General features: G+C 47.1%; 1 long non-coding RNA gene across 1 annotated transcript; it reads right to left on the reverse strand.

Moving 5' to 3' along the window:
* Window positions 1–504: 504 nt before the first annotated feature.
* LOC123377126 lies at window positions 505–25,241 on the reverse strand. Its single transcript, XR_006582098.1, has 3 exons — window positions 24,859–25,241; window positions 13,582–14,163; window positions 505–594 (listed from the first exon to the last, which is right to left on the reverse strand). It is a non-coding gene; the product is annotated as an uncharacterized LOC123377126 (long non-coding RNA).
* Between the last annotated feature and the right edge of the window lie 484 nt (window positions 25,242–25,725).

The following is a 25,725-nucleotide window of genomic DNA, read 5'->3' on the forward strand; positions in this document are numbered from 1 at the left end:
AAACCACCTTGAAGATTAAACCTCTGTTTTTGCTGTGACTTTGCATAACATAAATCATGCTCTTTGGCAATGTGGTGGGAGAGAGACATATTTAATGACAAAACTCATACTGAAGACTGCGTATCCGCCACCTGTGTAGTATCTGCTAACTTTGAACTGACCATCTTTTCACAGTGTAGTTAAGGTGGTTGATCAGTCAGAATACTAACCACCTGCTGTGATATATATCTTTTCTTAAGCTACACTCTTACCCTTGAAAGCTTTCCCAGGCCCTGTTCTGTAGATATTGGAAATATTATATCTTCTTGTGTGTTGGAGGAAACAACGCTCTTTCTGAATCATTACTAGCAAACAAAATGGCTTGAGGGGAAGAGTGCAATAAAATGGCCTGAATGAAGGGGACATTGATAGACTTTCCTCCCCAGTGGAAGCACAGATAAGTTCTGGCACAGCAATGCACTAGCATAAATAGGCAGTCAGGACCTGAGTCCTGTTTGAACTCTCTTGAGCTTTTCTCTGTTTGAACTCTCTTGTAGTGCTTTCTCCTCAGTCACAGGAATTGCTGTGTCTCATCCTCCGTTCTCACTGGAACTGCTGCAAGGGAAAGGGGGAAATAAAGTAATAGTGCTCAATTTCCTCCCCACAGGGGATCTCTATTCCCCTTTTAGCAATACATAGAAGGCAGAGGGGCCCTGATTCTCTGGCATGGCTTGGTGCACCCCTCCCCCAACCTCATCACAGTATCCCTTGGCATAAACTCTCATTTTAAAGTGACCTTACTTTCCTTAAATCAAACTTCCTGCCATTCCAACCTTAGAACATCGTGGTAGAAGGTGACTCTCTCACTCCCAAATGAAACGGAATTGTGGATAGGTGAAAAAAATACCTGGGATTGGTAAATTACACACTGATTACATCTGACAACTATCCGCTGCAAAACAAAATGAGATGTAAGTTTTATGTTTCTGTGGTACCTGAAGAGTCGTCTTGGGACCACAATACTAGCACTGTTAAACAGAGCAAGGTAAGAAATGACTACATTGGCATAATTTTCAAAAGCCTTGACTCAAATATTCAAAGCTAGTCTATGTTAGGCCCTAAAATAAAAATAGTCTGGCCTTTGTCATGCTCGTTGCCTTTAAGAATAGGTTGCTTTCAATTAGTAGCTTGACTTTAGTCACTTACATTCAAAACTCTAAACCTGTGTCTGTGTTACCCTTCTCACTTTGCTGGGTTATGCCCTGCCTACTCTTTCCAGCAGGGCTTTGTCAGGCTTCCTATGCTTAAAGGAGACTTGAGCATCTGTTGCCAGCACAGAGTGCCCAAGGTCAGCAACAGTGGTTCGTTGCCCGGTGTGCTTCGCTCCAATAAACACACCAAGGTGGAGAAGCAGACAAAGTTTATTTGAGATCTCAAAGCGGGATGCTAGGAGACAGACACGTCTCAAATCAAGCACCCAGCTACAAGCAGCTTTTTCTCTTTTTATACATAACTTTAACTAAGGCCTGGTCTACACTAGGACTTTAAATCGAATTTAGCAGCATTAATTCGAACTAACCGCTCAACCGTCCACACCAGGAAGCCATTTAATTCGAACTAGAGGGCTCTTTAGTTCGAATTCGGTACTCCACCCCGACAGGTGGAGTAACGCTAAATTCGACATGGCTAGCTCGAATTAGGCTAGGTGTGGATGCAAATCGAACTTAGTAGCTCCGGGAGCTATCCCACAGTGCACCACTCTGTTGACGCTCTGGACAGCAGTCCGAGCTTGGATTCTCTGACCAGCCACACAGGAAATGACCCGGGAAAATTTGAATTCCTTTTCCTGTCTGGGCACTTTGAATCTGACGTCCTGGCTGGACATCGGGGCGAGCTCCGCAGCACCTGCAACGATGCAGAGCTCTCCAGCAGAGGAGTCCGGCCAATCCAAGAATAGAAAGAGATCCCCAGCATGGACAGACCGGGAAGTCCTGGATCTGATCGGTGTGTGGGGCGAGGAGTCTGTGCTGTCGGAGCTGCGCTCCAACAAGCGGAATGCAAAGACCTTCGAGAAGGTCTCCAAAGCAATGATAGAGAAAGGATACAGCCAGGATGCAATGCAGTGCCGCGTGAAAATCAAGGACCTGAGACAAGGCTACCAAAAAGTCAGAGCGGCAAACGGACGCTCCGGAGCCCAGCCCCAGACATGCCGCTTCTACGAGGCACTGCATGCCATTCTAGGTGGGTCTGCCACCACTGCCCCACCAGTGACCGTGGACTCAGTGGATGGCATAGTGAACCTGGACAGTTCCTCCTCGATGTTCGCCGATGGGGAAGATGAGGAAGGGTCTGTGGAGGACGGCGCAGGTGACGGCAAACACAATACCGCTTTCCCTGACAGCCAGGATCTCTTCATCACCCTCACAGAGATCCCCTACCAACCCTCCCCGGCCGTTAACCCGGACTCTGAATCAGGGGAAGGATCAGGCGGTAAGTGCTATAAACATGTAAACATTTATTTTTTATAAAACAGGTATAAAAAAATAGAAATACTATATATAAAATTTTCAATGAAAAACTATATGAAAAGTAGGTCCACACATATAGGGATTGAACAATAATCCTCCAGGGACAATTCAACAAAGGTCTCATAGAGGTCCTCGAAAAGCCTCCGCAGGAGGTTCCTGGGGAGAGGTGCCTTGTTGGGTGCTCCGTGGAAGCACACTCTTCCGCGCCAGGACATCCTTATGTACATGGGAATCATCGCCTCCACAAGCATGGCCGCATATGGTCCTGGTCTCTGCAGGGCTTCCCTTAGCATCCGCTCTTTGTGACTCCGAGGGACCCGCCTCAGGGTGATCTCGTTCATGAAATGCTGCATCTAATTAGGGCAATTAGTGTATTGTTACTGTTGTGAATGGTTGACTTTTACTTTGCATAACAATGACCCTCGCTTAACAGCCACGTGTTGTAGGCCACATAGGAAAAGCATACATTGATCTTTCCCGTGCACTGGCGGGAGTGGCTGGAAAAGGGTCAGAGTATATGATTTCCAGATTGCCTTTAGCGGGAGGGCACAGTTTCCATTAACTGATAAGCAGAATGTACTGTAAGGCTTACCAGGACTGTCTGCTAGATGGATTCAGCTGTCTCTCCCCACTTGTCCGCTCTCCTGTGCAATGCCGCAGCCAATGAGAGCGTATTCCGAAATCTCGAACTTGTCCTGAGATCTCGTGAGACTTGTTGCCCTGTATGGTCTTGTTCAGAGAAACTGACTAGATTGTGTTCACTGTTCGCAAACATGTATCTGTTCAAGGAAATCACTTACTTTTCCCATCACACAGCTTCGGCTCTTTCCCGTACTGCCCCGGCATCCCCCTCGCAGAGGCTGGCGCAGATTAGGCGGCGAAAGAAAAAGACTAGGGACGAGATGTTCGCGGAACTGATGGCCTGCTCCAGAGCCGAGGCGGCAGAGCAGAGACAGTGGAGGGAGACCCTATGTCAACAGCATCACACACACATCGAACGGGAGGATAGGTGGCGGCAGGAAGACCAGCAGGCGACTCAAACACTGCTTGGGCTAATGAGGGAGCAAACGGACACGCTCCGGCGCCTTGTTGATGTTCTGCAGGACCGCAGGCAGGAGGACAGAGCCCCCCTGCAGTGTATCTGCAACCGCCCTCCCCTGCCAAGAAGTCCTGCCCCCCCCTCACCCAAAAGTACAAGACGGAGGGGCGGTAGGGGCTGTGAGAACTGTCACTGCACCACTGCATAGCGCTAATGTACCACACACCTCTCATGCTATAAATTTGTAGAAGTGCTTCCCTTACAGGCTCACCCAGTCCCAAATCCAAGTTTCATCCCCCCACTGTGTATTAGATTATTAAAAGCTGTTTGCTGTTATTCACTGTTTCAGTCACGTCTTTCGTGTCAGAGGATTTTTTTGTGTATGGGGGGGGAGGGGATTTATAATTGCACGGTATAGCCTACATTACCAGGGTACAGAGTTGGGGGCATGATCAACTGCAGGGCACACACACACTGCAGTCAGTAGGCACCAGGGTCACTCTGTGTGGTGTATGCTGCCCCAGGTCATTCTGTGATGTGTATGCTTGTCCAGGGTCCTAGCGCCTGCCACCCCCTTAATGTTAAGGCACGCTGCCCTTACCATGCACTTCCACCGTAGCAACGAGCCTCTCCGCTGCCCTGAGCCCCAACAAGAGCCCTCATCCACGGACAGATACTCACCCTTCCCCCACACCCCTCACCCCTTCCTACGCCCAAACCCGCAGCCCACTGCCGTCATCCAAACCCCTATCCAAAGAAGGCACCACTCGCCCCTTCCTGCAAACCCACCCCTTCCTGCAAACCCTCCCCTTCATGCACAACCACTTGCAACCGTCCCCCACCCCAGAGACCTATGTAGGAGCAGGAGGATGTCATTCCTCTATGGAACAAGCGGTCTGTACATCAGTGCACACCGTGCCCAGCACAGTATGCGTCCATGTTTCAACACCTGAACAGAAATGCAAAGTAAAACAAAGATTTATTAATAATGAGTGTTACAATTAATTTGCTTTAAAACGTGCTTTGGAAGTGGGGGAAACTTGGAGAACGGGGTATGTAACCGCAGATCGAAATCGACACATACAGACACAGGCCCAGGCAGGGCCGTCCTTAGGATTTCTGGTGCCCTAGGCGAGATTATTAAACTGGTGCCCCTGTGCCTGATCTGCTCTTAGCAACACAAATATAAGCATACAGTATTGGAAAACTTGCCACATTCACGTTATTAAAACCAGTTTAACTTAAGCACACTGTAATGCTGATGCACTTGCACTAAAGAAGTAGCACTATAGAAAAAATTCTGATTTGACAGAATGATGCAAATAATATAATTTTTTTAATTTGTCAAAATTTTATTGGAAATTTATATGAAGAGGTATTGAAACAAAGATTTGTTTTTAATTAAAAGCAATCTTTCTGGCTTTTTTGGCTGCAAAATCAGTTTAATAAGCTGGGTTTCCAAACAGTGGGAAAATATAACCCTAGTTTTACTGCTAGGTAAAGCACAAAGTGACCAAAATGAAGTCAGCACAGAATCATCTCATCTAGATTAAGGTAGCACAGAAATGTTACAGAAGTCCTATTCTACCTTATTTTTGTTTGGAAAGACATTAGCAATAGCAGCACATTCACATGATAAAATACATAATAAATCACTGCCTCTAAAGTTCCATCAAAAACTGACATTTTCACAGCTCTAGCATGATCTGCTGTACAGATTCTTCACAAGGAAGTGTCCCTGGCCTTTTTAACTCATTAACTATGTATTTACTTTATGAAAGTTGGAGAAAACATTGTGAAAACATAAAACATTGGCTGCCCAACTTCTGGGCTGGCAAAAGCTATACTGACTCACAGGAAAAAAAAAAAAGCAGGAGAATCTTAGTACAACATATGATCAGTCTATACCAGGGGTCGGCAACCTTTCAGAAGTGGTGTGCCAAGTTCACTGTAATTTAAGGTTTCTCGTGCCAGTAATACATTTTAACGTTTGTAGAAGGTATCTCTCTATGTCTATATTATATAAATAAACTATTGTTATTATCTGAGGTCCTGGCCACCGGTCCTGCTCAGGCCACTGCCAGCTGAGTAAATGAAACCCCAGACCGGCAGCGGGCTGAGCGGGACTGGTGGCTGGAACCCTAGACAAGGATCCCAGGCCCTGCTCAGCCCGCTGCTGGTCTGGGGTTCTGACCACCAACTCCTGCCAGCCAGGATCCTGGCTGCCAACCCCCCTCAGCCCGCTACCAGCCTGGGATTCTGCTCACCCAGGCTGGCAGGAGGCAGAGTGGGGCCGGCGGCTGGGCTCCTGACTGGCAAGGGGCTGGCAGCCGGAACCCCGGAGTAGCAGTAGGCTGAGTGCTGCCGGCACCCCAGACTGGCAGCAGACTGAGCCACTCAACCCTCCACCGGCCCTGCTCAGCCCGCCACCAGCCCACTCAGCCCACTGCCGGCTGAGTGAATGGAACCCCAAGCTGAGAGCAGGTTGAATGGTTCAGCCGGCCTGCTCAGCCCGCTGCCAGCCTGGGGTTCCTTGGGGGTCCCCAGGCCAGCAGCAGGTGCTGAGTGGGGCCGACGGCCGGTATCCCAGCTGGCAATAGGGCAGCAGCCGGAACCCCAGAGCAGTGATGGGCTGAGCCGCTCAGCCTGCCGCTGCGTACCATCAAAAATCAGCTCACCTGCCACCTTTGGCATGTGTGCCATAGGTTGCCGACCCCTGCTTTATACGCTAGTAAGGAGATGAGCATATTACAGTTGTTGGAGGGCTCTTATCAGGAGTAAGAGGCTATAGGAAAGTCAGTCAACATTTTTTGTTTCTCTGATGAAAACTGGCCCACTCCCTGCCTCAAACCAAACCTGTCACTAATAATTGTCAACAACTTAATTTTCTGTTTTTGGCTAAGATATTGATTTTTTAAAAAAAAATATTGAAATTGGATTCAGGATTGTTAGCAAGAATTTTTGGCAAACAAAGTTGTTAAATGACAATCTAAATGGCAACACAGTACTGCTTTCATGCTTGGCTCACCCCCCAGCCTGCTGGTCCAACAGCTGCAGTAGACCCCAAAATCCACCTCTTGGGGTGCAGAGGCAACAGCAGCAGCAAACCTTCAGGTTCAATCACACGCCAATGGGCACCACCACCAGCCTTACGGACCATGGTGAAGTTAGCACAGCATCTGATCTCAGGGACAGGTCACCCATGGAGCCACAGCAGCTCATCCTGCCCTGTGTAGCTCCCCCCGGATTAAGTGGATCGCTGGCAGCTGCCAGCCTGGGGGAGAGGCGCTCCCCAGCTAGGGTGCCCAGATCCAGATGTCCTGATTTTATAGGGCCAGTCCCGATATTTGGGGCTTTGTCTTATATAGGCACCAATTACCCCCACCTAGAGTGACCAGACAGCAAGTGTGAAAAATCAGGACGGGGTGGGGGTAAAAGGAGCCTATATAAGAAAAAGACCCCAAAATTGGGACTGGCCCTATAAAATAGGGACATCTGGTCACCCTACCCCAACCCCCTGTCCTGATTTTTCACACATCTGGCTAACCCCAGCCCAGCCCTGTGTGACATTCCAATCCTGGCCGAGGAAGTGAGTTACTTTCACTTTCATTCCTCGGCAGGCAGCCAGCCAGCCTCCTCCCCCCACCTACCCCCCAGCACTTCACCCAACCCAGCCCTGACGGAGGGGAGGGAGGAGAGAGAGAGGGATGCTCCTGGGGAGGAGGGAGAAAGGAGGGGGTGCTCCATGGGGCAGGGGGGGAGAAGAATGGATGTTATGGGGGACAACAAAGGATACTGGTTGCAGAGCCTGCCTCACCTCACCTCAGCGGGGAGCGGGGGGAAAGAGTCACACTCACAGGTGAGCTCCTTCCCCAACCCCTACCCCCTCCCCTTCCCAGAGACCCCAGCAGCCAATCCCCTCCCTCAGACTGTGCTGCATTCGGCTCTCTCTAGGACCCAGCAGCCTGCTCTTACATGCTCCACTGCTTCCCGTCTGTCCCGGCTCCCGGCAGAGCGGTGCCCCCAGATCTAGTGGTGCCCTAGGCGGCTGCCTATTCTGCCTATGCCTAAGGACGGCCCTGGGCCCAGGGTCAGTTTCTCTTGAAAGCAAGTGGAGAGTCATAGGTTACCCTGCTCTCCGAGGAAACTTGCTTTCAAAGCCTCCCGGATACACAGCGCTTCCCGCTGGGATATTCTCTCGGCACGGGTGTCTGGCTGAGCGTAAACTGCAGCCAGGCGATTTGCCTCAACCTCCCATCCGGACAAAAAGGTCTCGCCCTTGCTCTCACAGAGATTGTGTAGCACACAGCAAGCAGCAATAACTAAGGGGATATTCTTTTCGCTGATGTCCGAGCGAGTCAGTAAGCTCCGCCATCTCCCCTTGAGACGTCCGAAAGCACACTCCACCACCATTCTGCACTTGCTCAGCCGGTAGTTGAAGAGTTCCTTCTCTCTGTCCAAGGCGCCTGTATAGGGCTTCATGAGCCAGGGCATTAGCGGGTAGGCTGGGTCCCCGAGGATCACTGTAGGCATCTGCACATCCCCAACTGTTATTTTGTGGTCCGGGAAGAAAGTACCTGCCTGGAGGCGTTTAAACAGACCAGAGTTCCTGAACACACGCGCGTCATGAACCTTGCCCGCCCACCCAACGAAGATGTTGGTAAAACGTCCCCTATGGTCTACCAGTGCTTGCAGCACCATTGAAAAGTAGCCCTTTCGGTTAATGTACTCGCTGGCCTGGTGGGCTGGTGCCAGGATAGGGATGTGAGTCCCATCTATAGCCCCACCGCAGTTTGGGAATCCCATCGCGGCGAAGCCATCTATGATGTCCTGGACGTTTCCGAGAGTCACTACCTTTGAGAGAAGTTGCTCAATGATTGCGTGGGCTACTTCAATCACAGCAACCCCCACGGTAGATTTGCCCACGCCAAAGTGGTTCGCTACTGACCGGTAGCTGTCTGGCGTTGCAAGTTTCCAGAGGGCTATGGCCACTCGCTTCTGCACACTCAGGGCTGCTCGCATCCGGGTGTCCTGGCGCTTCAGGGCAGGGGACAGCAAGTCACAGAGTTCAAGGAAAGTGCCCTTATGCATCCTGAAGTTTCACAGCCACTGTGATTCATCCCAGACCTGCAGCACTATGCGGTCCCACCAGTCCGTGCTTGTTTCCCGGGCCCAGAATCGCCGTTCCACACCATGAACTTGACCCATTGCCACCATGATCTCCACGGCGCGGCGTACCCTGCTTTGTGAGAGGTCTGCGCCACTCTGTGAATTCCTGTCCTCACCGCGCTGCCGGAGCCTCCTCGCCCGATTTCTCAGCAGCTGACTGTGGAAGAGGTGGACGATAAGGTGCGAGGAGTTGACAACGGCCATAAGTGCAGCGATGATCGCAGCGGGCTCCATGCTCGCAGTGCTGTGGCGTCCGAGCTGTAACCGACCAGAGAAGGGCGCGAACAGATTTCCCGCTGGCGCTTTCAGGGAGGGAGGGCGTGATTGACGGTTCAATGACAACAGTTACCCAAAAGCACCGTCGACACATTTTTCCCCCAGGAGGCATTGGGAGCTCTACCCAGCATTCCAATGGGCAGCGGGGACTGCGGGAACTGTGGGATAGCTTCCCACAGTGCACCGCTTCCAAAGTCGACGCCAGCCCCGTTACTGTGGACTCAGAAATTCGAATTAGTGTATTTACTGTGGATACACAAATTCGACTTCATAAGGTCGAATCCACAAATTCGACTTAAGTAGATTCGAAATAGTCTTGTAGTGTAGACAAGGCCTAAGCCTCTTCTATCCCCCCCCCCACTCCTCACCTTTCATTCCCATGTAGCAAATACACTTTGCGGTAGCAATTACATTAAGCAGTTAAGTCATACTTGGCATCTGACAATTTAGCTCGTTAGAAACTCTTCTGTGAACTGTTATCTTGTCTTATTTTCTTTGATCTGTTATTTTGCCCCTTAGCTAGGAGCAAGCAGGCCTCATTATTGCAGGCCTCATTATTACCTTCTGGTACAGGTGTTGCAACTGATAACCTTTCTCTGTTGCTGGCCTGTTAGGTCGATTAAAGTTCAAACATGGAAGCACTTTGGTCAGACATGGAGTGACTTTAGTTCATTCAGGCCTACTACAGAAAGGCTTCATTGACACTGTGGTTTTCCACCCTCCTGAGTTACCTAGAGTCATGCCTAATGACACCAACACATCTCTCTTCTCTTCATGCTGCCTTCTGTGGATTCACAGTTATTTGTCTGTTACATGGTCCGCTGGCCCTCAAGGGGACTAGAATTCACAGAATGGGGGATTGCAGGTTGGAAGCAAGGCTTGCTGGGCAAGGGGGCTGGGACCATACACCTAGGGAGTACCTGGAAGTTTCTCCTTGGAGAGGCCAGGGAAGAGGAAAGAGTAGTGAAAGGTCCCACCCCCAATAAGAATCTGGGTGCAGCAATAGCACTCTCAGCTGGTGCAGAAGTCTGAAAGGTCTGTGAACCAGAGCTTGGAAATAGCTGGGCAGGCAGCCTAGAGGTGACAAGGGGGCAATGGAACCCGCTGTGTGTGTCCGCGAGCGTGCTTTGGATAAAGGGCCATGTGAGCCCTGGATAGAGGTATGAAAACAGTGGCTTTGTGGTGAATGCAGATGAAGGAAACTTCTGTGACAATTGGTGCAGTGTGGGCTTGAAGCCCAGAAAGACCAACTGTATAGTCTCAGGGTGGGAAAGAAGCCTCATGGTTTAATTCCCCTGGGTCAAAAGGAACATTGCATGGATTCAGTTTCCTTACCCCAGAAAAGAGGTACCCTTTGTTTGGCCAGAAGGCCGTGTCACCCAACCACTCAAAGAAGAAACTGAGATGGAAAAGTATCATACCAGGAGACTGTGGAGCAGTGAGGGAAAATGGAGGCACAAGTACACCTGATAGTGCAATTTACCTTGTTCAATCTGCCTGCAAGTAACAGTATTATGGCACATTACCTCATGCCACAGAAAGGGCATAAGAGTCCTATGGTTCCACCTGACATAAGATTGAGAGGTGATAAGGCCTACTTCTTACTTTACTGGTTTCTTTTGATTCTGTAAAAGGACTTGAAATGTGAGATCTGGGGCTGTAGAAGCTTAAATCCAGATCTGAGCTCACAAATTGCTCTATGACTTTGGCACATATGGTGGGTTTGTGTAGAATGTGAACACTTGGCCACTAAGATAGGAAATGATTACTGAAGAGTGGTCAGATGGCTACAACTTCCAGTCACTACCAGAAAGAACTGGAACTGAACTGGTCACTTAAAAATGAGCATCTCTAGCCTGCTTCCAGTCCCCTGAAACATTCTGTATTTCTGTATCACTTTAATTGGTGTATAAATATTTAAAGCATGTGTGAAATAGTATTAATGATTATGTAAGTCTGCAAAATGAAAATCTCTTCATTTACAAGTAAAACACTTGAAAAGATTATCCCATCCTGTAAACCATGTGATGTGATGTCAGTGATGTGTAGGCTTATAGGACATGAAATCATATACAGGAGTAGTCAACAGGCAGACCGTGGGCCAAATCTGGACCGCCAGATGCTTTTGAATGGACCCCAAAATCTTTTTATTTACTACTTATTATCATAGTTTTCTTATTATTTTTTTCTGGAGTATGGACCTTGACTATACTTTGATCAAGAAATTTGGACCTTGACTACCCCGATATGGCATGTTTGAAAACTGAAAGAAAACTGTCAAGAACAGCACTTTCTCTCTTAGATGTCAGAATCTTATTTTCAAAATAATATGGGGTATCTTACACAATTTATAGGAGCAGGGAAATAAAGATTGTCACAGGTTGAAGAGATGAAAGTAGGACAATCTACGCTTTATTATCCCTGCTGGTGAGTCAGTTTGGTGCACATACACCAGAGGGCAGCCTGGTCCCATGCTATTGAACTCGCATAGGTGTCAATATCACTAGTGAAAACAGTGACTTGCTTTCAGTGAGCAATTGTAAAAGTCCTTACATCAAGAGCTGGATTCCCATTGCTGTGTAACCCCAAATCAGGGGAAAGTGTGTGACATATCCTGCCTTCTCTTCCCTGCCCCTCCAGACTGTGTAAAACTTGTTGTCCTGGTAACAACACTAAAACAAAGGGAAAGCTTGTACTGCAATTGCATTATCCTATTTGTAACATCTTATGTTTCACTTAGAAACATTCAGGGTCACCAGCTGTGTCTATGTAACTGGTAACTAATCTGAGATTAAGCACTGGGTGTCATTTGACTGTCCATATTTCCTAGGAGAGACTACTTTTCATCCTGCAAGAGGATATCTGAGACCACAGAGTCTGCAGCAGAGGGGCTCTTCCATGGGTACAATAGTTCTGCTAAAATATTCTCCATGTTTTCCAGTCCAGAGGAGTCTTCTCTCCCTGTTCAATGGTCAAACATGCAAGAGCTCTCAAAGGATGGCTACGATGGGGGCGGGGGGTGGTGGTGGTGGTTTGTCAGACCTTGGGACTGACTCATTACAAGACCAATATGCTGAACTTTATTGATGCAGATATTTTAGGATTTAATCTTCAGTGTTTAAAATGTGCCCATCAAATACTAATACCAAACTAGCGAACATGCTTTCCAGATAGATGCTTCAACACCACCCTTGAGCAAAAGCCTCAATCTGTGATGCTGGTACTGTGCCCTGGAAGCCTAAAAATGGGGCTCCTTAGTACAGTACTAGCAGGGGAAGTGAGTACTAGAGTCTAGGGCCCTCTGCTGAGAACACTGCTACCAGCTCACAGCTACTTCCTTATCTTAGTGCTTTGTGATCTAGGTGATAAATGCTAATGACCTAAGTCTTCAGAAAGAACTAGTGATTTAGGATGTCAAATGTGACATCTTAAAAGCTTATTCCATGGATCACCTGGATTGCTCTTTACTGCTGTCAGGGCAGGGTGAAGGGTGCTTGGAGGGTCATGGCTAAATGATGTCTGATCTGTGATAAGACTTAGGACAAGAGTTGGGGGGAATGTTTGATACTGAGGACACTTTAATGAACCTTAGCTGGAGGGGAAAGTAAGGGTATGTCTTCACTGCAGTCTTAACCCCAGGCTCTTACCCAGGGATGACCCCAAACCACCCTTGTCATAACTATAAAGGGAAGGGTAACAACCCTCCTGTATACAATTCTATAAAATCCCCCTGGCCAGAGGAAGCAAAATCCTTTTAACTGTAAAGGGTTAAGAAGCTCAGGTAACCTGGCTGACACTTGACCCAATGGACCAATAAGGGGAGAAGATACTTTCAAATCTTTGAGGGGGGGAAGGCTTTTGTTTGTGCTCTTTGTTTTTGGGTGGTGTTCACTCTTGGGACTAAGAGGGACTGGACATCAATCCATGATCTCCAAATCTTTCTGCACAAGTCTCTCATATTTCAAACTTGTAAGTAACAGCCTGGCAGTGCATGTTAGTTTTATCTTTGTTTTCTCAACCCGTAAATGTTCCTTTTGCTAGAGGGGCTACTTCTGTTTGCTGTAACTTTGAATCTAAGGCTAGAGGGGGTTCCTCTGGGCAATTTGAATCTGATTACCCTGTGAAGTTATTTTCCATCCTGATTTTACAGAGATGAAGTTTACCTTTTCTTTTAATAAAATTCTTCTTTTAAGAACCTGATTGATTTTTCATTGTTTTAAGAGCCAAGGGTTTTGGATCTGTGTTCACCAAGACTAATTGGTGAGGGTATACTCTCAAGCCTACCCAGGAAAAGGGGTGTAATGACTTGGCGGGGGGAGGAATTAGTCTCAAATCTGCCCAGGAAAGGGGGGGGTTACGGACTTGGGAAATATTTGGGGGAAGGCAGAGTTCCAAGTGGGTCTCCCCTAAGATTTGGAACACGCTTGGCATCTTATTGTTAACCTAAGCTGGTAAATAAGCTTAGGGGGTCTTTCATGCGGATCCCCACATCTGTACCCTAAAGTTCAAAGTGGGGAAGGAACCTTGACAACCCTATTATCACCAGACAAATCTTAAACCCATGTTTATGTGTAGCTCTAAGCCACCTACTTTGCAATGATGCTGCACGTGAAGCTCTGCACTTGTTCGACTTTAACCATCTCACTGCTAGTTGCAAACTGTTCCATTTGTGTCAGATTCAAATCTTAAGTCAAGACTCCTCATTACAGGATTGAAAACTTCAGTAAATAATTTTCAATACACATCCATAGGTGCAGCAAAAACATGGGCATTGTTTCCTTCATCAGTTCACCTCAATGCTTTCCTTACATTAGGCAGGCAGGGTTCCTCAAGATCCAGCTGTTCATCCTTTGCAGAAGCCTCTTTCCACAGATCCTCAAAACCATTGTTTCTCAATAGCTGAAGTGTCTCAGAGGAAAAATCATTCTTTGTGCTTCCTGAAAATTCAGGCTGATCTTCTGTAGACTCGTGTTAATCAATTCTACTTGGTCAAGAATAAGTAGAACCAGTTGCAGATTGAAAAATGTCTCAAACTTATGAAGTCGAGTAGCAAATCCACATGCTTTTCCTCCAGTATCAGAGAAACAAGTGCTGTCAATTTCCTCCAACAAGGTCAGCAGCATACCGTAATTTGAAGCCACTGATCTCAGGCATGTAGCATGTAGACACCACCTGGTGGGGCAGGAAAAGCAAAGACATTGAGCAGCAGGAGCTTCCGCTTCTTGTAAGGTCTCAAAGCTGGCCAGCTTTTTTGGAGAGCTTCTGATAAAACCAGGGGCGGCTCCAGGCACCAAGTGCGTGCCTGAGGTGGCAAGCCGCGGGGGCAGCCTGCCAGTTGCCGTGAGGGCAGCAGTCAGGCAGCCTTCAGCAGCGGGCCTGTGGGAGGTCCGCTGGTCCTGCGGCGGGTATGCTGAAGGCGCGGGACTGGCAGACCTCCCGCAGGTACACTACCGAAAGCTGCTTGACTGCCATGCTTGGGGTGGCAAAATACATAGAGCATCCCCTGGATAAAACCAATCAACTCATGCATTAGAGATAAGAAGTTCTGAACAGGCTGTATTTGTTGCATCACATCTTTCACAACCAGGTTTAATCAGTGTGCCATAAAGTGTACATACACAGCTCTTGGTTCGTCCTGCTTGGTCCTAACTTGTATGCCAGACAATACACTGCTGCACTGACATTTGCAGCCCCATTGTAACACTGATCTCAACATTTTCTAATGTCAAAACTGAACTGGAGCAGTACATCCTTCACTATAGTAAAGAGCGTATTAGCATCGGTAAGAAGTGTTTCATAAAATCCAAAGAAAAGCTCATCAACAGAAAAATCATCTTTAACAATCCTGAAACAGATGGATACTTGCTCTTTAACAGAACTATCTGCTGTTTCGTCAATTATAAGTGCGTAGTAAACACTTTCTTGTACAACCGTGCATAGCTTTTGCAGCACATCATTTGACATCGGGTGAGTATTTCATTGATGATTTCATGAGACATCCATTTATAAGACGTTTGCTGTAGCCATCTCTTAAGTTTAGGTACATCTTCAGCATGCAAATGTAGCAATTGAATGAAATTCAGATTTTCATCTGCGTGAAAGGCCACTATCTGTGCTGCTAAAAACTGCAATAAAGTTATAATTTTCAGCAACGAGATCCTTGCATGCTGATCAGGTTTTTTGCCTGCTGACATAAGGCTATCTACATATTCTCCTTTTTCAGATGCAGATACATTCTGAGCTGCAGCTTAGTGTACAGAAGAATTTTCATGGGATGAAAACCTTTCTAATGCTTTGTTCCATGAGCCAAACCCATTATTCACAAAAGCTGCTAATGATTCTTTATCTCTACTTGTACATTGGAGAGAATGTCTAGCCATAGTTGCTTTGCAGCAAACAGAGCAGAAAACACAATCCTTCACACTACCATATTTTAACCATTTATACTGCACCCCCACCCCAACTCTCTTGAAAAGATCTCCCTTTGCTTCATTTTTCTTTAGTGTTTTGTTTGCTCTCATATGTATCAAAACTACTGGTAGCAGATTCAGCAGTCAGATTGTCCACTGTTGCAGCAGATTCTACCGTATTTGCTGAAGCACTTTGGGTTCCTGAAGGTTCCTCACTGTTGATTTTCAACACAAATTTGGCCCTACTCACATCCATTACTTAATTGTGAATCACAGTATACTAAAGTACACTACACAGTATACACGGTATATACAGGGTCTAATAATTCCGCATTCCGGTTTCACTGCCATGTACATGGCTCCTGACCTACTGGTGCCATTGTAAACTGTCAGTTTAAGGCAAAATAACTTCCAACTGACATCTTTAATAAATTTATCACATACAAAGACAAAACATTGTGGCTCATGAGCCCTGGAGCACCCATGGAGTCAGCACCTATGCATGTTTGACCTCTGGCTGGGATGCCTGTAATAACTCTAAATAGAGGGTTTGGTATTAATTTTTAATAAAGGTTTGTTGTACACTAAACTAGTGTGAGTGCTTGGGAAAAGAGGAGGCAGGAGGCTTATCCAAAGTTTTTAATAAAGTATCAAACTCTTATAATTGCTTACAAGCAATAGCAAATACAGCGATCTGCATTCTGTAACAATACATAGCTTATCATATTTCTGCAATAATGTCACCAGGTGGTGTGATGCTACAGGTACACCCACCATCGCTTATGTCTCTTACTTGCCACCATCCAGCCGGAGTGATGACAAATGCACTTTCTGCTTTCCTATATTAGGCCTGCTAACCAGTTGTGGCTTGAGCCTATTCCTGGCAAAACTCTCTCCCTTTATCCTTGCAGATGTTGTACTGCATACCATGCTACTATGGGATTGGGCATAGGGGATCCCCATAGTTTTGTAGGCAGTGCTATCTTGCCTATACAGTAGAACCTCAGAGTTACAAACACCAGAGTTATGAACTGACCAGTGAACCACACACCTCATTTGGAACCAGAAGTACATAATCCGGCAGCAGAAGTGACCAAAAAAAAAGAGCAAATACAGTCCAGTACTGTGATAAATGTAAACTGCTAAAAAAAGGGAAAGCAGCATTTTTCTTCTGCATAGTAAAGTTTCAAAACTGTATTAAGTCTATGGTCAGTTATAAACTTTTGAAAGAAAAACCATAATGTTTTATTAAGAGTTAGAGTTACGAACAACCTCCATTCCCAAGGCATCTCTGAGGTTCTATTGTACATTCTTCCACCATCCTGTAATGGCTTAGTGTCTCTAAACAGTCTTCTGCCATCAGGGTTTGGTTTCATAAGCCAGGACTGTAAAAACTAAGTGGAGACCCCTAAAAGTAACAGTGGTACTGACCACGATCTGCAGAATGACGGAGTAGTAGCCTTTCCAGTTGACAATCATGCACTGCTTGTAGTGGGCAAACTATAGGCACACGTGCCACTGATGACCCAGCTCCATTCAGGAAACTATTATTTCAAATCCAGCTAATCTAGTAGGGCCAATATAGTGCTAATCTATAAAAAGGGAAAGAAGGACAACCTGGAGAATTACAAACCAGTCAGTTTAACTTCAGTACCCAGAAAGATGATGGAGCAAATAATCAATAAATTTGTAAACACCTAGACGATAATAAGGTGATATGTAACAATCAACATGGATTTATCTGTCAAGAACAAATCATGTCAAACCAACCTAACAGCTTCCTTTGACAGGGTAACAAGCCTTGTGGTAGATGTGGTATATCTTGACTTTAGTAAGGCTTTTGATACTGTCCCCCATGATCTCCTCATAAACAAACGAGGGAAATGCAGCCTAGATGCAGCTACTATAACGTGGGTGCACAATTGGTTGGAAAAGCATTCCCAGAGAGTAATTATCAGTGGTTCACAGTCAGACTAGAACGGCATATTAAATGGGGTCCCACAGGGATCGGTCTTGGGTCCAGTTCTGTTCAGTATCTTCATAAATGATTTAGATAATGGCATAGAGAGTATATGATGTTTGAGGACAATACCAAGCTGGGAGGGTTTGCAAGTGCTTTGAAGGATAACATTCAAATTAAAAATGAGCTGGACAAACTGGAGAAACATACAAAATGAAAAATGACTGTCTAGGAAGGAGTACTGTGGAAAGGGATCTGGTGGTTAAGTGGATCACAAGCTAAATAGGAGTCAACAGTGTAACACTGTTGCAAAAAAAAAAAAAAGCAAATATTCTGGGCCATAGGCGCCGACTCTGTGGGTGCTGAGGGGCTGGAGCTCCCACAGGGAAAAATTAGCCGGTGCTCCACACCCACCAGCAGCCAAGATCACCCCGCCCCCATACCCTCATCCTCCCCCTCCCAGCGCTTCCTGCCTGCTGCCTAACAGCTGTTTGGCAGCGCTTAGGACTTTCTGGGAGGGAGGGGAAGGATTGGGGATGTGGTGCGCTCAAGGGAGGAGGCGGTAAAGAGGCAGGGCAGGAGCTGGGACTTGGGGGTGGAATTGGGGCAGGGCAAGGGTGGGGCAGGGGCAGGTCCAGGGGTGGGGTGGGTCGAGCACCCACAGGGCAGAGGGGAAGTCGGCGCCTATGTTCCGGGCTGTATTAGCAGGAGTGTTGTAAGAAAGACACAAGAAGTAATTCTTCCACTCTACTCTGTGCTGATAAGGCCTCAGCTTGAGTATTGTGTCCAATTCTGGGTATATGTGGACAAATTGGAGAAAGTCCAGAGATCAGCAACAAAAATGATTAAAAGTCTAGAACACATGAACTATGAGGGGAAAATTTAAAAAAAAAAGAGTTTGTTCAGTCTGGAAATGAGAAGACTGAGGGTGGACATAACAGTTTTCAAGTACATAAAAGGTTGTTAAAAGAAGGGTAAAAAGTTGTTCTGCTTAACCTCCGAGAATAAGACAAGCAGTGGCCTTAAACTACAGCAAGGGTTGGACATCAGGAAAAACTTCCTGTCAGGCTAGTTAAGCACTGGAACAAATTGCCAAGGGAGGTTGTGGAATACCTATCAATGGAGGTTTTTAAGAACTGGTTAGGCAAACAATTGTGAGGGATGGTCTAGATAATAGTTCTGCCGTAACTGCAGGGAACTGGACTAAATGACCTGCTGAGGTCCCTTCCAGTCCTGCACTTCTTTGATTCTATTTTGGGTACATTAGCTATGTCTACTACCTGTTGGTAAACCACAGTAATATTTGCCTCACCTAGTGATTTCCCTACAACCCACCCCCTGAATTTCCCCAGCCCTCCCCCCTCCCAGTTTTGTGAACTGGTTACATGCCAATTTAGTGACTGTTTGGAAATTTAAATTGAAACATTAATACACACTTTAAAAGCATATACAGTGTATGATAAAATATGTGTATCTGAAAAAGTATAATAGATTTGAAAAATATGAACAGAGACTAGCTTCTTTATACAGCTGTTGTTTTTTATGACAATGTCAGTGCATTCATTTCTGTGATGTTGGCCAACCTAATAATTTCAAATGATGATTTGTAAGCAAAGTCTAATGAACTCTCCCTAATAGCTAGTGGTGAGCCGGGGCTGGGGGGAAAGGCTTCAGGACCAGATTGTATTTACATTCACACCTAATCTACCTATGTATCCAGCAAACAGAGCTGTGTTGCCCAAGTGATAGATTTTGGCTAGGGCTGGGTTACAAATCACTTGAATGCGGGGGGTGGGAGGATATGAAATGTTGTTGTTCTTATTGTATGAGTAAAGGGCAGTAGAACTGTACTTAGCCTGTGCTGATTGAGGGCATGAAGAGAGAGGGTGGGGACCTGTCCCTCTCCACTGTTTAAAGACAGAGCAATTAGGCTCCATAGATACCGTATTTATCGGCGTATAACACGCACTTTTTCCCCCTGAAAATAGGGGGCAAATGATGTGTGCGTGTTATACGCCGATATAACCTTAACAGGGCCGGCTCTAGGATTTCTGCCCCAGGCAGAAAAGAAAAGCGCCGCCCCCGCCCCAGCGGCGCGGAGCGGCGCCCTAGCCCCTGCCCCACTCCCGAGCAGCGCGGCCCTAGCCCCCCCCCCAGCGGCCCGAGCCCCCGCCCTCTCCCCCCCCCCAGCGGCGGGGCCTGAGCCCCGAGCCCCGGCCTGCGCGAGCCCCCACCTCCCGAGTGGCGCGGCCCGGCCCTAGCCCCCTCCCGAGCGGCCCGGCCCGAGCTGCCTTAGCCCACGCGCCCCTCCAGAGCGGCCCGAGACCCCGTCCTCCCTCCCTCCCCCGAGCGGCCCTGGCCCTAGCCCCCGCCCCCCTCCCGAGCGGCCCGGCCAGAGCCGCCTTAGCCCCCGCGCCCCTCCAGAGCGGCCCGAGACCCCGTCCTCCCTCCCTCCCCCGAGTGGCCCTGGCCCTAGCCCCCGCCCCCCTCCCGAGCGGCCCGGCCAGAGCCGCCTTAGCCCCCGCGCCCCTCCAGAGCGGCCCGAGACCCCGTCCTCCCTCCCTCCCCTGAGCGGCCCTGGCCCTAGCCCCCGCCCCCCCCCCGAGCGGCCCGGCCAGAGCCGCCTTAGCCCCCGCGCCCCTCCAGAGCGGCCCGAGACCCTGTCCTCCCCCCCTCCCCGCGCCGGCCCGGGCCCTCGCCCCCCCCCCCCGCCCGAGCGGCCCGGCCAGAGCCGCCTTAGCCCCCGCCCCCCTCCCGAGCGGCCCGAGACCCCGTCCCCGTCCCCCCCCCCGAGCGGCCCTAACCCGCGGAGCACCGCCCTAGCCCCCGCCCCCTCCCGAGCGGCGCGGCCCGGCCCGGCCCGAGCCCCCGAGCGGCCTTTTTTACTGTCCTTTTACATTATTTACCTTATAAGTGGTAATAATATTAATAAAACAAGTTCTGAGCTACCCTTATTTTGCTTCAAAGTCCTTTATTTGAAATTTAAGTTTTTTTCCTGAAATTTCCCCCTTAAAATGAAGGTGCGTGTTATACGCCTGTGCGTGTTATACGCCGATAAATACGGTAGTCTTTTGTTCTGTTAAGTGACCACTGCAGCTGAAATCAAACTGATAATCAGGTCTAAGTGCTTAGTCCTGCTGTGGGAACAGTGTTGCTGTGGAAGAGACAGCCCAGACTGCACTAGCAGTGAGGTTCCCGCACTGAGAGCTCAGCTGAAATCACTGAGAGCTGGTGGAACCTCAAGAGACCAACTCACAGAGGTCACAGTGGCAGGTGGCAGCAGAAGGTGACTGCGCAGGGCCATTGGCAACAGAGTGGTGGAGTGAACAGTGGCACAACAAACAGCAGTGACCAGGGCAAACAGTGAGCAGCTGGAGGAACGAGCAAGGTGCCTTCTTGCCCCCCACCTGGAAGGTGTACTCACGTGAAAGCACCTCTGAACTCTGAGTCTCCACTGACCAAGGACACCACCAGTGAGTGGGGTGCGGTGGAGGGAAAAGTGAGGGGAACGTTAAATAAACATTTGTTTGTTGGACTATATTTTAGTGACTTTGCTCCAGAATGCTAGATTTGTGACTGGGAATGGTGAAGAAGTGGGTATTCACCCACGAAAGCTCATGCTGCAAAACGTCTGTTAGTCTATAAGGTGCCACAGGATTCTTTGCCAGACTAACACGGCTACCCCTCTGATACTTGTTATATAAATATGTTTCCTAGTAGGCCAAGATTTTTAAAATGCATTATTTGCCAAGGTTGTTATCTCACATCATTGCTATCTTGAGAGGTCATTATGTTGGGGAGTTTCTGTACTAAACATTTTTATTATAATAATTATTTTTTTACATAAGAATGGTCATACTGGGTCAGACCAACAGTCCTTATAGCCCAGTATCCTGTCTTCTGACAGTGGTCAAGGCCAGGTGCTTCAGAGGGAATGAACAGAACAGATAATCATCAAGTGATCCATCCCCTGTTGCCCATTCCCAGCTTCTGGCAAACAGGCTAGGGACACTCAGAGCATGGTGTTGCATCCCTTCCCATCCTGGCTAATAGCCACTGATGGACCTATTCTCCAGGAATTTATCTAGTTCTATTTTTTAAACCTGTTACAGTTTTGGTCTTCACAGCATCCCCTGGCAAAGAGTTCCACGGGTTGACTTTATGTTGTGTGAAGAAGTACTTCCTTTTGTTTTTTTTTAAAACCTGCTGCCTATTAATTTAAGTGGGTGACTGCTAGTTCTTGTGTTATGTGAAGGATTAAATAACATTTCCTTATTCACTTTCTTCACACCAGTCAAGATTTTATAGACCTCTATCATATCCCCCCCTTAGTCGTCTCTTTTCTAAGCTGAAAATTCCCAGTTATTTTAATCTCACCTCCTGTTTCATACCCTTAATCATTTTAGTTACCCATCTCTGTACTTTTTCCAATTCCAATATATCTTTTTTGGGATGAGGTGACCAGATCTGCACACAGTATTCAAAGTGTGCACGTACCATGGATTTATATAGAGGCAATATGATATTTTCTGTCTTATCTATCCCTTTCTTAATGATTCCCAACATTCTGTTTGCTTTTTTGACTGCTGCTGCACCTTGAGTGGATGTTTTCAGAGAACTATCCACAATGACTCCAAGATCTCTTTCTTCAGTGTCAACAGCTAATTCAGACTCCATCATTTTGTATGTATAGCTGAGATTGTTTTCCAATGTGCATTACTTTGCATTTATCAACATTGAATTTCATCTGCCATTTTGTTGCCCAGTCACCCAGTTTTGTGAGATCCCTTTGTAACTCTTCGCAGTCTGCCTGGGACTTAACTATCTTGAATAGTTTTGTATCATCTGCAAATTTTGCCAACCCACTGTTTATCCATTTTTCCAGATCATTTATGAATATGTTGAACAGTAATGGTCCCAGTACCGACCCATCAGGGATACCACTATTTATCTCTCTCCATTCTGAAAACTGATAATTTATTCCTTACCTTTGTTTCCCATCTTTTAACCAGTTACTGATCCACGAGTGGTCTTCCCTCTTATCCCATGATGGCTTACTTTTCAAAAGTCAATTTAAATTAAATACATTTAAAAAAAATAATTATATTTTTTTAGAAATCTAGACCTGCTATGTGTTTTGGTGTAACTTGCATTATCCTTATGTTAAATTTGTATTATCCTAACAAAACATTTACTTTATTCATATCTCTTTTATATGTTGCAGGTCAAAGTGAAAATGAAAAGACAAAAAATACAACAATTTTTCCACTCAAAGGCCTCAAAAACAAACCAAGATGAAGAACACATAAAAAACCAAGAATATATCAACATGTCATCTGAAGGTTCAAGTGGTATATCTACATCCGACCAGCCTGAAGCACAAATACAGCTACCTACTGAAGAAACAGTGTCTCCAAAACCTAAAGGCAGTTCCCGATGTTTGTCGGTCAAAGTGTTCCCATTTATTGAAGTTACAAAAGATGGCTACTGGTGCACTTCTTGAAACAAGCTTACAAAGAAGGAAAGCTTCCCAATGCTATAACTGGTAAAAGTGGAGGCGCTTGGTTTGTCAAACCGATCAGCAAAGCCAGTGCTGACAAACTACATGAAAAGGCTGCAAAACACCAGGCCTCTGGAGTGCATCAACATGCAGAAAGCCTCATAAGCCCACTTTCAAAACCAATTTTAGAAGTACTTAATGAGTCTGTTAAGAATGCTGGAGACACAACACAGTTCATGCAAACAAACATGGCTCTGGCATCCTACTTTCTATTTAAGCATGAGATACCACACACTACAAACTGGAGGCCAATGTTAAGACACATCGGCTGCATCTGTGACAACCCACATCTTAGAAGAGTTAAATGCTTGTCAATTGGACCCCAAACAGATGGCTGCTTGTGCATTTGATGGAGCTGCAAACTTCTCTGGAAGACATGGTGGAGTACAAGCTTTGCTCAGAGAAAAGTGTAACCCTAATCTCTCCTATACACACTGCAGAGGCCATCTACTCCAACTAGCACTAGTACGAGCTGCAGAATCTTCAAAACACATTTAAAAAGCTATCAATTTAATGTCTTCATTATATTCTTTTTTCAGCAAGAGTCCAAAAAGACTAAATATCTTGGAAAATATAGAAGATACACTGGGACTGATGTTCAAATTAGTCCAACCTGGGAAAACCCACTGGATTTCTCATGAGTGATCCTTGTCTGTTGTCTTAAAATTACTCCAGCCGTTATTACTGGCTTTGGAAAGTATCTACCAAGATTATATGGATCTAAGTAGTGAGGCTGGTGGATTACTTTTGCTACTACATTCAGAGAAGACTATTGCCATTCTCTCTCTCTCGTAAGTCTACTGTTGAAACCACCTAGGTCATTAAACAATGCCATCCAGGCATCTGCTACAACAGTAGTAGATCTTTGTCCAGCAATAGAAGCTACATTTGGATCAATCAGAGAGCCATCCATTGAAAAAGTACTGGAAAAAGCAAAAACTTCTGTCCAGAAGTTGACTAATGAAGGCATTTATATTGAATCCTTAAGTGAAGAAGACAAGAAGTGTTTAAGACAACTGAAAAAGTACAGACTTGATTCTTAAAAATGTACAACGGTGACTTCTAGATTCTACTCAACCTCTACGTAGCTTTTACAGATGCCTGTCCTATAAAACACCAACAGTTGAGTGGAGTGAGGCACTACCAGCAATGGGGCTGCCATGTGATCAGGACAGACTAGAGAATTTGAACACGGAGTGGAATATCATATGACGAATGAATGAAGATTTGACTTAAGCTTCTTTTTTTATCATCACTAGTGGCTCGACCCCATCTTTGTGTTCTGTTTCCTGGGATGAAAGAAGTAGGAATTCATCTCTTGCTACTCCCAGTCACAATAGCTACAGTTAAGCATTCTTTTTCATCACTGAATAGAATTTTGTGTTCTGAAAGAAGTCGCCTTCTGCCTGATCATGTGAATGAACTAATGAGCATATCAACTGAAGGAATGGAAGTACTGGACACACGAGAAGCCACCAAAGATGAACACATTGCATTCAAGAAGTTCATTAACAGAGTTTTGCAAAATTATAACAAGAAACCAAGAAGGATGTAGACGTGATGCTTCACAGAAGGCTTGATTAGCCAACTTTAATTTGTGTAAATTGTCTTGCATCCGAAGAAGTGGGTATTCACCCACGAAAGCTCATGCTGCAAAACGTCTGTTAGTCTATAAGATGCCACAGGATTCTTTGCTGCTTCTACAGAACCAGACTAACATGGCTACCCCCTCTGATACTTTAATTTGTGAGATGATTTTAAAACATGAGTTAAATCTAATAAAATGGTCATGAAACATTTTTCAGTTTTTACTATGGTGCCATACAGCCCACCTTCACCCTCACAGTCTCACCCCTCATTGGCCCTGACACCCGCCCCCATAAATTCAAACACCCACCCTAATTTCAATTCCTGGGGAAACCACTGGCCATACCAACCTCCACCACAGTACTGATAGTTGACCTGCCTGTAGCAGATTAGGGTAGCCAGCTTCCAAATGGCAAGAGAAACTAGCTGCTGGACTAGTATGGCTTCCTGAACTTGTGTGTCCTCATGCTGGCATGGCAGGGTAAGCATCTCAGCTCCATGAAAGTGACCTTCCTCATGCTGTGCAGGCTGATGAGCTGGTGCCAGGCATGGGAAGGAGAGTCCATTCAGCAGGGACCCAGGGTAGGGTGGAAGGGGCACATACAGGTGCTATCCTGGGCCCTGCAGAGGAATGGGCCTGCTCTCTCAGGGTGGGCAGCCCCAGGCATAGGCTGCGCTGATGCTAGAGCAGGGCTGGCAGGTGCCCGCAGCACAAAGAAGAGCCAGCTGCTGTACGTTTATCAGGGCCCTCCAGAGGCGAGCTAGCCCCTGCCTTGCCCGCAGTGCTGGGCTACGCAGCACTGTCCGCTCAGGGAAGGGTGGAGGAGGCTGATCTGAAATGGATGGGGGGAAGTGGAGTGGTCAGGGTGTAGGGGGAGCAGGATAGGGGGACAAGGACAGGAGGGCTGGGCAGGGTGTGGGGGAACTGGGGCAGGATAGGGTGTGAGGGGACTGGGTGTGGGGGGAGTCGGGCAGAAAGGCTGGTCAGGGGGTGGGGGGAGTGGGGCAGGCTGGGTGCAGGGAGGAGTGAGGTGGGAGAACTGGGCAGGGTGTGGGGCAGACTGGGTGTGTGAGGGGGAAGTGGGGCGGTAGAGCTGCGAAGGGCAAGGTGTGGGGTAGGCTGTGCAGGGGTGGGGTGGGTAGGAGGGGGGAGTGAGGTGGGCTGGGCAGGGCAAGTGGGGGAATGGGGCAGGGCTGAGCTGGTGTGGGGGGAGTGG

Source organism: Mauremys mutica, chromosome 9, assembly GCF_020497125.1.
Source record: "Mauremys mutica isolate MM-2020 ecotype Southern chromosome 9, ASM2049712v1, whole genome shotgun sequence".
Lineage (NCBI taxonomy): Eukaryota > Metazoa > Chordata > Testudines > Geoemydidae > Mauremys > Mauremys mutica.